The 14,243-nt window shown below is 34.8% G+C and overlaps 1 protein-coding gene across 1 annotated transcript in view; it reads left to right on the top strand.

The window, feature by feature from the left end:
* FAM227B (family with sequence similarity 227 member B) overlaps positions 1 to 14,243 on the top strand; it is a 210,121-nt gene that overhangs the window by 66,603 nt on the left and 129,275 nt on the right. The window lies entirely within an intron of this gene.

The raw sequence follows: 14,243 nt of genomic DNA, 5'->3' as shown, positions 1-14,243 counted from the left end.
GAATTACAGGGACTGATATTCAAATGTTAACCCAACCCTGCATCTCTGGGATAAATCCCATTTGACCATTGTGGATTAACTTATTCATCTACTACTGGATTTAATTTTATAAAATTTTGTTTTATTTTCCTGTACTATCCTGTCTCATTTTAGTAATAAGCATTATGTTCCCTCCTCTTCCTTTTTAAAACGAGTTAGTATAAAATTACTATTTATTCTTCTTCCCATATATGGGAGAATTCATTAATGAAGCCATCAAGGCCTATAATTTTTTCTGTGGGAAAGTTCTTAACAACAAATTCAGTTTCTCTAATAGATGTAGGGCTATTCTGTTATCAATTCCTTCTTAAATGAACTTAGTTGTTTTGTGTGAATTTTTATTTTATTCCTTTAAATATTTTTGAGTTTTTTTTCTGGGATGCAATCCAGTTACTTAGAAATATTTTGACCCATTTGAGCCTTGCTTTCAAGCTTCATTAGGTAGAACCAGCAAAGTCTTTTGTCTAGGCCTAACTTGCTTTTCCTGATGAGGCAATACCCTTCTCAGTATTCTACCCCTTGCTCTGTATTGAAGATTTCCCATCTGACTGCCTAGAACATGAGCTTTGTGTGAGCCCCAAGCAGTGTTCTGCCTGCTCCTTCCTGTGGGTGGTTCTTTACCAACTTCAGGCACAGGGTCAAGGATAACCCTCTGAGGATCTTTAGAACGCTCTCTGTGTGCATCTGTCTCCTCATTATGCTGACCTATGAACTGTAGCTTGCCATCACCGTCCTGAATGCTAAATTTTACTTTCTCAACTCAGTGAGACTAGTGGATTCTGTTTGGATTCCCATTCCTTGCACTGCGGGGAGGAGACAATTGAAAGGCTCCTACATTTGTTTCTCTTTTCTTAGGGATTACTGACCTGTGCTGTCTATTGTCTAACACATAAAAACCATTTTTTCATATATTTTGTCCAAATTTTTAGTTGTTTAAGAAAGAAGAGTAAATCCAGTCCTTGTTACTCCATAATAGCTAGAAGTGGAGGCAATTATATATATTTTTAAAAGATTAAGAGAAGACTTAAAATATTCTCCTGTATTTATCCATACATTTATCCTTCCTAGCACTTCATTCCTTACTATAAATTTGAGTTCCTTGTGGTGTTATTTCCCTTCAGTCTGAGAAACTGCCTTTTGGCAGTTCTCATAGTTCAGTTTTTCTAGCAATGAATTTCCTTGTTTACTTATCTAAAAATAGTGTTCATTTTGCCTCTATTTTTGAAGGATATTTTTGCTGGGTATAGAATTCTGGGTTCATTTTTCTTTTGCCTTTTAGCAAGATATTGTTCCATTGTGTTCTGGTTTCTATTATTTATAATGAAAAGTCAGACATTATTCTTATTATTATTTCACCATGTCTAGGGTCAGAAACTTCTGTGAAGGGCCAAAGAGTCAATATTTTAGGTTTTGTTAGAAACATATCATCTATTTTTCTTTACAACTCTTTAAAAATATAAGACCCTTCTTAGGTTCCAAGTGATATGAAAAATAGGCCATGGACTGGATTGGACCTCCAGGCTGTAGTTTGTTGATTCCTACTCTATTCAATGTGCCTTTTTTCTTCTAGCTACTGTTAAGATTTTTCTATTTGTTCTTGGTGTTCAGAAATTTGTCCATGATGTGCTGACATACTTTTCTTTGTCTTCATTCTACTTGGCCTCATTAATTTTCTTAAACCTGTGATTTGATGTTTTTCACCATTTTTTTGCCATTATATTTCAAATAAATTCTGTTCTATTTCTCTTCTCTGGGACTCCAACTTAGCATGTATTATATTACTTGTTGTCCATGGTTCACTGGAACTTTGTCAGTTTTTTTTCAATTTTTTTTTCTCTAAGTTTTATAGATTTCATATTTCCATTTACTTCATTTTAAGTTCACTGACTCTTCTATGGTCTATGATCTACTCTTAATCTCAATAAATGAATATTTCATTTCATATATTGTACCTTTCAGTTAAGAATTCCCATTTGGTCCTTTTTTTTCTCTCTCAATTCGTACTCCTTTATTTCATTTTATTTTTTTTTTAATTTCAGTATAGTTAATATACAGTGTTCTATTAGTATTGGCATACAATGTTGTGATTCAACAATGTTGTACATTACTCAGTGTTTTTTAGTAGTTTCTATTTCTATTCTGAGATTCTCTTCCTTCATTATGGCTGTATTATCTTAAGTCCTCAAACATATTTAAAATAGTTGCTTTTAAGCTCTTGTCTGGTAATACCAACATTTGGATAACTATGAAATTGATTTCTATGACTATCTTTTTCTTGACTCACAATTTCTTGTCTCTTTTCATGTTTTTATGTAATCTTGGGATTTGAGTGAAAGTTTGAGAATATTCTGAATTCTGTTAACTTCCACTAAACAATGTTAATTTGTGTTCAAGTAAGTTACTTTGGCTGTTTCAAAGTCCAAATGTTATGTGTTCTGTAATGGTCAGCCACTAAAATCTCCACTTAGAACTTTTAGCCATCCATCTATTCCTTTCCACCCATCCCTCTAGAGCTCCCTCTTCCCACTTTATACATGAGTAATTCAGACACCAGACAAGGGTTTGGAGAGAGCTTATAATATTCAGATTCTGGGTTTCCCCCTCTGCAGCCCCTTTCTTTTTTTTTTTTTTTTTTCCCATGTTCTCCAAATTTTTTTATTATGTTAATCACCATACATTACATCATTAGTTTTTGATGTAGTGTTCCATGATTCATTGTTTGCGTATAGCACCCACTGCTCCATTCAATACATGCCCTCTTTAATACCCACCACCATCCCCCCACCCCCCTCCCCTCTAGAACCCTCAGTTTGTTTCTCAGAGTCTATAGTCTCTCATGGTTCATCTCCCCCTCCAATTTCCCCCCCTTCATTTTTCCCTTCCTACTATCTTCTTTTTTTTTTTTTTTTTTAACATATAATGTATTATTTGTTTCAGAGGTACAGGTCTGTGATTCAACAGTCATTAGTTTTTGATGTAGTGATCCATGATTCATTGTTTGTGTATAACACCCAGTGCTCCATGCAGTATGTGCCCTCTTTAATACCCATCACCAGGTTAACCCATCCCTTCATCCCCCTTCCCTCTAAAACCCTCAGTTTGTTTCTCAGAGTCCATAGTCTCTCATGGTTCATCTCTCCCTCCAATTTCCTCCCCTTCATTTTTCCCTTCCTTCTCCTAATGTCCTCCATGCTATTCCTTAAGTTCCACAAATAAGTGAAACCGTATGATAATTAACTTTCTCTGCTTGACTGATTTCACTTAGCATAATCTCCTCCAGTCCCATCCATGTTGATGTAAAAGTTGGGTATTCATCCTTTCTGATGGCTGAGTAATAGTCCATTGTATATATGGACCACCTCTTCTTTATCCATTTGTCTTTTGAAGGGCATCTTGGCTCTTTCCAGTTTGGCTATTGGGGGCATTGCTGCTATGAACATTGGGGTGCATATGGCCTTTCTTTTCACTACATCTGTGTCGTTGGGGTAAATACCCAGGGGTGCAATTGCTGGGTCATAGGTAGCTCTATTTCTAATTTTTTGAGGCACCTCCACACTGTTTTCCAAAGTGGCTGTACCAACTTGCATTCCCACCAACAGTGTAAGAGGGTTTCCCTTTCTCGACAACCTCTCCAACATTTGTTATAAAAGTTATAAATTCTTGAAAATATTTTTTAAAAACACAACCCTTTAGAGGTACCAGAGAATGACCAAGAGCAGGTAGAAATTGGAGGGGAGCTTAGCCTTATAAGAGGGAGCCTCTAGTGGATGCAATTTGTGTTCAGGCAGTTGCAACTTTTTGGCTGATGGTACTAGTTAGTCATCATAGCATGTAAGTGGATGGAATTCAAACATAAAGTAGAAATATTAAGTAAAGCTTCCCATTGGTTTCCCAACTGAACATCTCATTTCAGTGCAACTTGTGCTTTTCTTTATTTCCCCATTTTTAAATTTATTTAAATTTTAGTTAACATATAGAGCAATATTGATTTCTGGACTAGAATTCAGTGATTCATTATTTACATAAAACACCCAGTGCTCATCACAACAAGTGCCCTCTTTAATACCTATCACCCATCTAGCCATCCCCCACCCACCTCTCTCCATCAATCTTCAGATTGTTCTCTATCATTAAGAGTCTCTTATGGTTTGTTTTCCTCTCTCTTTTCTTTTTTCCCCCTTCCCATATTTAATCCATTTTCTTTCTTAAATTCTACATATAAGTGAGATCATATGGTATTTGTCTTTCTCTGACTTATTTTACTTAGCATAATACACTCTACCTTCATCCACATCGTTGCAAATGGCAAGATTTCCTTCTTTTTGATGGCTGAGTAATATTCCATTATATATATATATATATATATATATATATATATATATATATATATATACACATACACACACACACATATATATATATATATAGGCCATATATATATTCCACATCTTCTTTATCCATTCATTAGTTGACAGACATTTGGGCTCTCTCCATAGTTTGGTTATTGTTGATAATGCTGCTATAAATATCAGGGTGCATGTACCCCTTCAAGCCTTCAAATTTATATTTTTGTATTCTTTGGATAAATACCTAGTAATGTAACTGCTGGATCATAGGGTAGTTCTGTATTTAACCTTTTGAGGTTCTCCAGAGTGGCTGCACCAGTTTGCATTCCCACTAACAGTATCCTCATCCTCACCAACACCTGTTGTTTTTTGTGTTGTTAATTTTAGCCATTCCGACAGATGTGAGGTGGTATCTCATCATGGTTTGGATTTTTATTTCCCTGATGATAAATGATGTTGAGCATATTTTCATGTGTTTGTAAGTCATCTGAATGTTTTCTTTGGTAAACATCTTAAGCTTCTGCCAGTGGGGATGTGGATCTCTCAAGACCTCCTCCTGTGTACTTTCCCTTCATGTGATAAAGAATTATCAAAGACTTTTACAAATTTGGTTTTATTTCATAGGCTTTAGATATAATACCAGTTTATAAAACCGTGTCCTGGTGCTGATGCAGATTTTCCTATTTATGTTTCATAGTTATTTAACTGAGGGCTGGGACATAGACTTAAGTAGCTGTGTTTATCCCACCACCTATGTAAAAGTCTCCTTGTAGATGTATTTTTATTATTATTTTTTATGCAAGCATGCAGAACAGTAAAGAACATTTCCCACATATAACAAATATTTGTATTTTTCCATATTTGCCTTACAAGCCTTTTATTTACAGGTTTTTTTGGTACCATTTGTAAATCTGTCTCCCCCTCTCCAAAGGTAATGACTATACTGAAATTTGTGGGCATCCATTCTGTCTATAATATGTAATATTGTTTTTATGTTCTTTACATAAACAAAATACATGAAACCATTTTACATCTCAAAATTTAACAATAATCATCATTCAAAAATTTAAAATAATCAATAGGTATTAGCCAATTTTTTTGACCAATATTTTGACCATCAAGAAAACATAGTCAAATTACTCTAAAGACAGTCAAGAAAGTTTTTTCTCTTCTCCTAGGAAATACTGTTTATTGAGCTTTTATTTCAATAATGTTTATTCTGAACATCCCTTATTTATATGTTGCTTCATGATAATCCTTGGTTTTTCAGAAGTTATTATTTCAGTATCCATTTATTGCAATCTAATATGAAGATTCTAGGTGGCAAATTATAATGCTTGAAAGAGCTTTTATGCTGTATTTCTAATGATCATTTTCATTTGAAATAAACATAAATGTTGTATTTGATTCAAAAACACTTGATTTTAATAATAGGAAATCTTGATAAAATGTATCATATATTTTATTTACCCCTAAATATTTGAAAAATACTTTTTATATTTGATTCTAAACCATGACTGGATTTTTCTGTTTCTGGATGAGATCTTCTAAGTCTGGGAGGGCAGATTAGGGGTTTAATGAGTGTTTCCTTTCATATACTTCTCAATTAAAATTTAATAATTTAACTTAAACTTGTATAAGTCTTTAATTTGAAGTATGTACTTCATAACATGTGTTAACATGTTTTTAGAGCCTTATTAGTAATATTCTTATGTGGCAGTTCACTTTTATTATCCCTTATAAAGTAAGAAAACTGAAGCATAAGAAGTTAAGTAATAACTTACCCAAGGTCACATACCTGATAAGTAGTGGAATATGAATTCATACCCAGAAAATTCTGGCCTTAGAGTCTGAACTCATAGCCTACTCACATGCTTCCTCTTAGTCACTTAATTTTACAAGCTTGTAAGTACATTAAGGCTTAAAATTGTCATCATAGGATAAGAGTTGTAACTTATAAAGAGTGGGCCATAGCCTTAATCCTTCATTCATGACTAATGTGAATGAGTTTTTAGATCCTTTCCTGGGATCAAATTTTAATACATGAGAAGGAGAGAGGGAGAGATGTTAGTAGAAGGGTCAGAAAAAGCAGAGTAGGGGGAAAATTCACTTATTTCCAAATTTTGTATATGGATTCCCCTAGAAATAGCAGTGGTTTGGGGAATTGGAAACCCACATTCTGGGGCCAAAGTAGTCCAGAAGTACAATGAGAACAAAGGGTTGGAATTTCTAATCCTCTAAAAGTAACTGAGCCTCCACTGGGAAAGCACAGGTCTGCTATGCACCAATGTTTTTGGCAGGGGAACTAAAAGGGTGGTTATACCATTTCAAAAAGTCAAGAAATGCTTAAAGAGGGTTTGGGGTTGTTTTTTGTTGGTTTGTTTTTTACAAAGTAGTTTTTTTCTGTAAATTTCTACTTAGATTGTGACTATTAGGAAATCTATGTGTTTATTTGAACTTTGAAGCTCTTTTATATTTTTCTAGGGCCCTAGCCTACCTTTAAAGGTATCTTGTTGAGTTTTTATATTAGTTAGTGGTCAATCAGTACCTCTCCTCCACATAGTATTTCAGAGATCCAGGCTATTTCCGCCCTCTGGGGTCACCAGCCTATAGAACTGCATTAGAATTAATCTGCTCCAGGAGAATATAAGCAAAGTATTAAAAGTCTTGGCTAAAGTTATAAATTTCCAGTTATAAAATGAATACCTCATGGGATTGTAATGTACAACATAGTGATTTAGTTACTAATACTGTGGGCAATAATAAAATTTGAGTATCAAAGAAAATTTTGGAGAAACTGCTTCTATCACCATGATCTTGACAGTTTTTCAATACTTAAAGACTGCCTAATAAGTCAGTGGTGATATTAACAAATGTGATTTTTTGATATCATATGAAGAATCATGTCAACATTTAGAAGATCTGTGTAATTCACTGAACCAGTATTTTTCAAATGATCAGTACATTGTATTTTTAAAAATAATACATGGATTTTAAAAATGTGGTTTTAGATTCCACATTGCAACCTACCGTTAAGAAGTTACAACTTGTCAAGTTTTGGTGTAGTATCAAAGAGTATTCGCAATTATATGACAAAGCGATTCAAATACTCATTTTTTCCAATTATATGTGTGATACCAGCTTTTCTTCATATACATCAATATGCAAATATAATCTTAAAAAATGTATCACAACAGAACAAATTCAGAAGTAAATATTGGAATCATGCTGTCTTCTACTAAGGCAGATGTTAGATTTTTAAAATGTGAAACAATGTTACTCTTCTCAAAACTTTTCTTGAAAATAGTTATCTTTTTCTAAGAAAAAAACAAGATGTGGTATATGCACATACATACACAATGGAATATTACTAAGCTATAAAAAAAGAATGAAATTTGCTGTTTGCAATGACATGGATGGAGCTAGAGATATAATGCTAAGTGAAAAGTCAGTTAGAGAAAGACAAATACCATATAATTTCACTCATATGTGGAATTTAAGAAACAAGACAAGCAAGCAAAGGTGGGGGGGTAAGGAGAGAAGCAAACCAAGAAACAGACTCTTAAGTATAGAGAACAAACTGATGGTTACCAGAGGAGAGGTGGGTGGAGGGATGGGTGAAATAGGATGGGGATTAAGGAGGGCACTTGTGATCAGCACCAGCCAATATATTGAAGCGATGAATCACTCTATTGTGTACCTGACACTAATACTACATTAACTAACTGGAATTTAAATAAAAACTTAAAAAAAGAAAATATTTAGTTTTCCAAAAAGATGCTATTTAACATGAAATGAGCTTATTACTATTATTTTTAATGAACTAATGTTCAAGATTTCTCAGTTTTATTTTCTATTATAGGAAATACTAATAGATACAAAATCCATATAAACAAAAGTCCTTTGGTGTCTTCAGTTATTCTTAAGAGTATAAAAGAGCTCTGAGACCAAAAAGCTTGCGGGCTACTGCCCTACAGGAAATCACTGTGAAGGTGCTTGCTCCATGGCATTTGAGAGCTACCATATCTTGCTTGTAGTTTTACATTTTCTGTGTTGCTTATCCCCAAGCTGGACTCAGTAATCACTATGGAGAATCCCCTAAACATAAGACTCAGATAATTTATTTACTAGGCCATAAGTATGTCTTGATTTGGAAACTTCTGCAGTTACTAATGTTTCTTCAGCACTGGCGTATTTAACTTGCACATTAAAAACTTGAATTCCTTGATCATGTTATATAACCTTTCTGGGCCTTATGTTTCCACCTGAAAAAAACTGATGTAATTAGATTAGATTATTTCTATATTCCCCTTCTCTAACTTTTTATTACACTATTACTTCTATTCTTAGATGCTGAATAATCTTCCCAAGTGGTTGTTGACTATTGAGGTGGAATTAGCAATAGAGACTGGTGGCTTACATTTATTATTTTAGAACTCTTCCCCGTCCATATTTGTGTGCATGTGCATGTGTGTGTATGTGTGTGTATCTTGTGTGTGTGTCTTGTGTGTATATATATATTAATCTGTGTCCTAGAGGAATGCTAAGGCAGGTCAAGAGCAGAACTGGGGTAAAACATGAGTGTATGTATATATGCATGTGTGCATATATATGACTTTCAAGAAATAAAATAACCTATGCTCCATGTATAATGCTGTCTCAGAATTGCTTCTTCTAATCCAAAACATATTTAAACCATAATTTCTCCTTGACATTTGAGATGTTTATTGTCATGTGGGCTTAACTTTTCTCCAAAGTTTTAAACTGAAAAAAAATGTTCTGTTTTTGTTTTTAATGAAATAGACAGCAGATAGTTAAAATTTGCCTTCCAAACCAAATGGCATATCTCCCTTTTTAGGACTGGAATGTAAGCAGTTATAGAATTTCAGTATCTGGAATGACTCAGGATTTACAAGCCAGCTCCCCTTAACCAGTGTATTGTTAGATTATTTACAAGACTAAAGTTTTAATGTTCATTTCTCTTATTGTGGTACAATACCATATAACCTTTTAAACTCAGATGAAGATCATTTTTGAAAAACTATTTTGATACCTCTCTCCTAGTTTTTAAACCCAATTTTTCTCTTTATCTGAACTTGAAGGTTAAAAAGTTAAAGTACCTCATCGTTTTTTATAAACTGTAGTTTAAACTACATGCAGTAAAAAATCCTTATATTCAGTTAACATGTAACTTTTAAGTACTTATGTGTATATCATTATACTTAGTGCTGGGGGCGATAAGAAATAGAAAGGAAACATAGTGTACTAGTAACTAGTTACTCCATACACAAGTACTAGTTGATATTTAGCAAACGATACATGTTCCAGAAATAGTAATAGCCCAATGAACAATAGCCCAATAGTTACTTGAATTTTAATTTGTACCTCTGTCAATTTGCTACCTCTTCACTATCAGCAGTGCTTAGGGACAATAAAAAAAGAACCCTTAAAACTTGAAAATAAAGTAGCTTTCTGAGAATTAAGCCAGTAAAATCTTGACATTGTGCTTTCATTATACAATATTGAAAGAAAACCAAGGAATTTGCATGGCTAAAGAGAGAGGAAACCCCAAAACACTAAGATGGCCAGAGATAGAAACTCTCAATGTGGTAGTAATTTAATAAGTTGTATTATCGTATTGTCATTGGTTGTATTTTATACTATGTGGAGAAAGACTATATGAACAAAAGTGGGATAAATAACATGTGGCACAAAATAGGTGTAGCCTGAAGAATCAGAAACCTGCAGTGTTTTTACAGAACTATCCAGATTTGCAGGGGGTATAGCTCAGGGGTAGAGCATTTGACTGCAGAACTATCCAGATTTGACCATTGTCAATTACATCTTTATAATAATTTGGATAATATATCTTTCAAAACCATCTTACCTCCCTTTGCTTTGATGCCATGTTTACTAAGCAACTTTCTAATTACTAATTTAGCTTTTAAGATAATCTTCCATGATCTGCCACAAGGTGACTGGCAGATATTTGGTTTGTTGATTGGTGGTTGTGGTCAGAGGTGCTGGATAGCATGAAAAAAAAAGTGGGTTCTCATTGTATTATGAAATGCATTAACATTATTGAGTGACAAGAAAAAGCCATGCTAAGGTGAAGTAAATAACAAGGATTTGAATTCTTCTGAGAGATTTAGTCACCGGTTTGAACAAAACAAGGTGGTATGTTTCTATGCATTTGTAACAATTACATTTGTATCTTGCTTAAATAATGGAATCATGCTTTGTAGTGAGGTATGCTCATTATTCTGTCACTGAATTGGAATTGGTTTAACCATTTATTTAGTGACAATTTACTGAGTGCTTACTCTATGCCAGAGACTTTCAAAGGTGCTTGGGATACATTAAGTGAACAAAACAGGTAAGATCCCTTTCATTATAAAACTTCTGGGTTGGTGAGGAGAGGCAGACAATGGGACAAACACAGTGTACTAAGGAAACTATAAAGTTTGTGTTGAGCAGTGAGAAGATGGGACAGGTAAGGTGGAGCCAATTGTTTAACAGCTTTGAATGATATTTTAAAGAATTTAAATCCAATAGGCAATAAAGAACCAACATGGATTCTTCAGCTTGCAACTGACATAGTCAAAGTAGTGTTTTAGGAAGATTAGGAATTAAATAGCATCTGAGATGGGGAAGAACTTGAGACAGGAGAATGATTAAGGAACTATTGCTAAACTCTAGACATGAGGTCATAAGGTTGTAGGAGGACCAAGAAAGAGATACATCTAAAGATGTTGAAAAAGAAGAAGCTGCCTGGATTTTGGTGAAGTAGAGACAAGAATAAAAGCTGACTAAATTTTGCGTGTAAATATTAGAGAATGTTTATCTACTTCAGTACACTGTTGGTTGTAGTATGTATTTGGAAAAAGCTTTCTGAAAATCAGTTTTTCAATTTGTGTTTTTACAGGATTTTTTTTCTGGCCTAATAATTTTATTTCCTGTAATCATCTTAAGAAAATAATCAGGGGTGCATGGGTGGCTCAGTCATTTAAGTGTCTGCCTTCTGCTCAGGACATGGTCCCAGAGTCCTGGGATTGAGTCCCACACATCAGGCTCTCTGCTCAGCGGGGAGTCTGCTTGTCCCTCTTGCTCCACTCCTCCTCCACCCCTGCTCATGCTTGCTCTCTCTCTCTCACTCCATTTCTCTCAAATAAAGTCTTTAAAAGAAGAAAATAATCGGAAATATAAAGTATATACCAAGAAATTCATATTTATGTTAGTGAAAATTTTGAAACAACCAAAATAACCAACAATAGATCAGTTAAATAAGGAAGAGTGAAATAGAGGTCTTCTCATCTATCTAGCCTGTCAGATCCATAAATTGGTTGATTAATAGAAAATTTTTGTTAAATTGATATATGCATCCCTTCAATATTTTTTTTTTTACTTCAGACATAACAATGTGTGTTCATTTATCAGATTTTATGTGAGGCTATGAACTCTGAGTATGATTCTAATAATTATCATGCCCACTAAATATTGCCTACAGTGTACAGGTCGAGTTTCTTTAAAATGGACTGAGAATTCAATGATACCTGCCAAGGAATCTGAGTGCATAATTCTGGATTGTTATTATTTTTCCCTATTGTCTTTCCCATACCTAATTTAACATCTAAGTTTTTAATCACTCACCTTTTCCATTACCACTCCATAGGCCACTCTAAAAACTTGATTTCTATCCTGAGTAATATGGGAAACAATGGCAGCTTTGAACAGAGGAATTGCATGATCTGAAATACAACTTAACAGAATCACTGTGGCTGCTCTGTTTGAGAAAGGACTATGGTGTATGTGGGGGCACCCTTTGCACACTTTATACCCCATAATTGTCTGAATGCAAAAACAATTGTAGCTCTCTTTCTAGTGTTTGCATTTCCTTTTACCCTCAACTATGAATAGCAAAAATATAGAGGCATCTAGGAAAACCAGGGATCCAAGAAGCACTGTAGACTTTGAAATCATTTTGGAAAATATGGAATTAAGATGGGAAACAACATAAGGCTTTTCAGAGTGTTTAAGGAAGAAACAAAGATAAAGAACCAGGTATAGTTCCTAAAGGGATTTCCTTTCCCACTCCCACCCCCAACCCCCATTTAGCTAATTGGTTCTCAAATGCATAGGTACCTTAGAATATCTCGGGGAGCTTTAAAAATATCATTGCCTGTGCCCCTTCCCAGATATACTGATGCAATTGGTCTGGGGCCTAGGCCTCATTTTCTAAAAAAAAAAAAAAATCCCAGGTGATTCCAGTATGCATCTGGTATTAAAATTGATGGTTTTTCAAGTCTTTTTAGGTCTTCTTATCCTCACATGGTCTTGTGCAACTTGTAGTTGATTGCCTCTACCATCTAGAATAAAATTCTCTATGGCTCAAGGAAATTTCAACTGGTATATCTGATCTTATTCTCTTGAGGTAGAGAAGTGGAGGGGAGGATTATCTTCAGGTGGGGTCTGAAAGCTGGGTCATTTCCTTCATATAGGCAGAGTGATACTGTTAGTTTTCCAGCTCTATTAGGAGTTCTAAGGAGGCACAACTCAAGCTAATTGGCAGTCTAGACTGTGGTTCCAATCTTTTCTCAATTACCCTTGTGAGTGTGGGCTATACAGTATCCCTCAGGGAAGTATCAAGAATGTTGCCACAGAGAATATACCTATTTTTCTCTGCTGAATGGCTCACGGAGGAAAGCCATGAATTACTCTTATTAGGCCCTAAAGAATCCTGTCTTGTGGCAGTGACCTTAAAAACATCCCACTTATTATTTAGGCAGCCTTTAAGATGGCATCCGATGATCCCTGCTTTTTGGTATTTATGCCTTTGTGTAATTTCCTTACCTTGTATAGGCAGAAGTAATGGGATATCACTCTCAAGATTACATTCTAAAAATACTGTGGCTTCCATTTTGGGCATTCTCTCTGGTTCCTTGCTCTGTAGGAAATAAACTGCCATGTTTTATTTTATTTTTTTAAATTTTATTATGTTATGTTAGTCACCATACATTACATCATTAGTTGTTTTTTTTTTTTATTTGACAGAGAGAGACACAGCGAGAGAGGGAACACAAGCAGGCGGGGTGAGAGAGGGAGAAGCAGGCTTCCTGTGGAGGAGGGAGCCTGATGTGGGGCTCAATCCCAGGGCCCTGGGATCATGACCTGAGCCGAAGGCAGACGCTTAATGACTGAGCCACCCAGGTGCCCCCACATCATTAGTTTTTGATGTAGTGTTCCATGATTTATTGTTTGCATATAACACCCAGTGCTCCATGCAGTACATGCCCTCCTTAATACCCATCACCGGGCTAACCCATCCCCCCACCCCCCTCCTCTCTAAAACCCTCAGTTTGTTTCTCAGAGTCCATAGTTCTCATGGTTTGTCTCCCCCTCCAATTTCCCCCCCTTCACTTTTCCCTTCCTACTGCACTAGATGCAAACAATGAATCATGGACCACTACATCAAAAACTAATGATGTATTGTATGGTGACTAATGTAACATAATAAAATAATTTTTAAAAAGCTATAAGACCAATAAACTAAAATCAGATGTATTTCTATACAGCAGTGATGAACAAACAAAAAAATGAAGTTTAAAAAAAAACGTTATTTACAATAGCATCAAAAAGAATAAAATACTTAGGAATAAATTTAACAAAAGAAGTACAACACTCATACTCTGAAACTACAAAACGTTGTTAAAAGAAATTAAAGAATATCTCAATCAATGGAAAGATGTACCATGCTCATGGATTGGAAGACTTAATGTTAAGGTGGAAAGTGAATTTTCTTAACAAACCATTCAAAGTTAGAGGATGAATGGGAGCACGTGTGGGCCTGAAAGAACATTA

Source organism: Mirounga leonina, unplaced genomic scaffold (genome assembly GCF_011800145.1).
Source record: "Mirounga leonina isolate KUSES-001 unplaced genomic scaffold, KU_Mleo_1.0 Mir_91, whole genome shotgun sequence".
In the NCBI taxonomy this organism is placed as follows: domain Eukaryota; kingdom Metazoa; phylum Chordata; class Mammalia; order Carnivora; family Phocidae; genus Mirounga; species Mirounga leonina.
This window is presented reverse-complemented; position numbering and strand designations above follow the sequence as displayed.